We start from the raw sequence: 2,500 nt of genomic DNA, 5'->3' as shown, positions 1-2,500 counted from the left end.
ATCCATTTATTAAAGACACATACACTTAAAATGTTAAGAGTAATAAAATGGCCTAAAAAACATGTAAAACACTTAAAACTCTATAATACATTTAAATGATTGTAATAAATAGAGCGGTAAAACACGTCTTTCTAAAAGCCAGCATATTATATAAATAGTGAAGAAAAGGCAAAAGCTTACAGCACCTGGTATTCCCAGGCGGTCTCCCATCCAAGTACTAACCAGGCCCGACGCTGCTTAGCTTCCGAGATCAGACGAGATCGGGCACTCTCAGCGCGGTATGGCCATAAGCGAGGGCTGCTCCAAAAAGTGGGCTATTTAAACATCATCCTCCGTAAAAGCCAGCATATTATATAAATAGTGAAGAAAAGGCAAAAGCTTACAGCAACTGGTATTCCCAGGCGGTCTCCCATCCAAGTACTAACCAGGCCCGACGCTGCTTAGCTTCCGAGATCAGACGAGATCGGGCGCTCTCAGCGCGGTATGGCCATAAGCGAGGGCTGCTCCAAAATGTGGGCTATTTAAAGATCAGCCTCCGTAAAAGCCAGCATATTATATAAATAGTGAAGAAAAGGCAAAAGCTTACAGCACCTGGTATTCCCAGGCGGTCTCCCATCCAAGTACTAACCAGGCCCGACGCTGCTTAGCTTCCGAGATCAGACGAGATCGGGCGCTCTCAGCGCGGTATGGCCATAAGCGAGGGCTGCTCCAAAAAGTGGGCTATTTAAAGATCAGCCTCCGTAAAAGCCAGCATATTATATAAATAGTGAAGAAAAGGCAAAAGCTTACAGCACCTGGTATTCCCAGGCGGTCTCCCATAAAAGTGTAACAATCGGCCTTATCAGCCGAGTTACAAGACTAAAATGGGGTCAGATTTAACTGTGAGAGATGACTAGTGGTTAAAAGAATGAGACATAAAAGAAAATTGGTTTAAATAGGTTTGGTGTATTTACAAGGTTTACATAAAAGACTTTAAAACAACACGATAAAACTAGGGTCAACTCTGTTAAAAGAATACAGTTCATTTGTCCATACCCTAAAAACAGGTAAACTCTGTTAAAAGAATACAGTTCATTTGTCCATACCCTAAAAACAGTCCAAGAATCCCAGTGTGTTGATAAGTCCAATGTGAGTGTCCACCAGTGTATATACAATCCACAGAAAGTGTAATCCAAATTTTGCAGGTGGTGAATGGAAAGTTGAGCTCTAAAATTAGCAACTCCTCAATCCAACAGTTTGGTGACTGTCCTTTGTTTGTCATGCTGCTCTCTTATACAGTTGTACTTCCTGCTTCCTGTCATGTGTCTAGTCACATGACAGGCCAACCATCCATTTATTAAAGACACATACACTTAAAATGTTAAGAGTAATAAAATGGCCTAAAAAACATGTAAAACACTTAAAACTCTATAATACATTTAAATGATTGTAATAAATAGAGCGGTAAAACACGTCTTTCTAAAAGCCAGCATATTATATAAATAGTGAAGAAAAGGCAAAAGCTTACAGCACCTGGTATTCCCAAGCGGTCTCCCATCCAAGTACTAACCAGGCCCGACGCTGCTTAGCTTCCGAGATCAGACGAGATCGGGCGCTCTCAGCGCGGTATGGCCATAAGCGAGGGCTGCTCTAAAAAGTGGGCTATTTAAAGATCAGCCTCCGTAAAAGCCAGCATATTATATAAATAGTGAAGAAAAGGCAAAAGCTTACAGCACCTGGTATTCCCAGGCGGTCTCCCATAAAAGTGTAACAATCGGCCTTATCAGCCGAGTTACAAGACTAAAATGGTGTCAGATTTAACTGTGAGAGATGACTAGTGGTTAAAAGAATGAGACATAAAAGAAAATTGGTTTAAATAGATTTGGTGTATTTACAAGGTTCACATAAAAGACTTTAAAACAACACGATAAAACTAGGTCAACTCTGTTAAAAGAATACAGTTCAATTGTCCATACCCTAAAAACAGGTAAACTCTGTTAAAAGAATACAGTTCATTTGTCCATACCCTAAAAACAGTCCAAGAATCCCAGTGTGTTGATAAGTCCAATGTGAGTGTCCACCAGTGTATATACAATTCACAGAAAGTGTAATCCAAAGTTTGCAGGTGGTGAATGGAAAGTTGAGCTCCAAAATTAGCAACTCCTCAATCCAACATTTTGGTGACTGTCCTTTGTTTGTCATGCTGCTCTCTTATACAGTTGTACTTCCTGCTTCCTGTCATGTGTCTAGTCACATGACAGGCCAACCATCCATTTATTAAAGACACATACACTTAAAATGTTAAGAGTAATAAAATGGCCTAAAAAACATGTAAAACACTTAAAACTCTATAATACATTTAAATGATTGTAATAAATAGAGCGGTAAAACACATCTTTCTAAAAGCCAGCATATTATATAAATAGTGAAGAAAAGGCAAAAGCTTACAGCACCTGGTATTCCCAGGCGGTCTCCCATCCAAGTACTAACCAGGCCCGACGTTGCTTAGCTTCCGAGATCA

At 40.0% G+C, this 2,500-nt stretch overlaps 5 non-coding genes across 5 annotated transcripts in view; all 5 read right to left on the bottom strand.

Annotated features, from left to right (window-relative positions):
* Window positions 1-173: 173 nt before the first annotated feature.
* On the bottom strand, window positions 174-292 carry LOC141297602 (5S ribosomal RNA). Its single transcript, XR_012341415.1, has one exon. It is a non-coding gene; the product is annotated as a 5S ribosomal RNA (ribosomal RNA).
* Window positions 293-376: 84 nt separating this feature from the next.
* LOC141318045 (5S ribosomal RNA) lies at window positions 377-495 on the bottom strand. The gene has a single exon (XR_012352385.1). It is a non-coding gene; the product is annotated as a 5S ribosomal RNA (ribosomal RNA).
* An 84-nt stretch (window positions 496-579) lies between these two features.
* On the bottom strand, window positions 580-698 carry LOC141292204 (5S ribosomal RNA). The gene has a single exon (XR_012340463.1). It is a non-coding gene; the product is annotated as a 5S ribosomal RNA (ribosomal RNA).
* An 802-nt stretch (window positions 699-1,500) lies between these two features.
* Window positions 1,501-1,619, bottom strand: LOC141294768 (5S ribosomal RNA). The gene has a single exon (XR_012340974.1). It is a non-coding gene; the product is annotated as a 5S ribosomal RNA (ribosomal RNA).
* Window positions 1,620-2,420: 801 nt separating this feature from the next.
* Window positions 2,421-2,500, bottom strand: part of LOC141314640 (5S ribosomal RNA) — a 119-nt gene continuing 39 nt past the window's right edge. Inside the window, exon 1 of the ribosomal RNA XR_012350192.1 lies at window positions 2,421-2,500. This exon is cut by the window's right edge and continues 39 nt beyond it. This is a non-coding gene — a ribosomal RNA (5S ribosomal RNA).

Source organism: Garra rufa, chromosome 1 (genome assembly GCF_049309525.1).
Source record: "Garra rufa chromosome 1, GarRuf1.0, whole genome shotgun sequence".
Lineage (NCBI taxonomy): Eukaryota > Metazoa > Chordata > Actinopteri > Cypriniformes > Cyprinidae > Garra > Garra rufa.
Note: the sequence above shows the minus strand (reverse complement) of the source record. Positions and strands in the feature narration are given on the sequence as shown.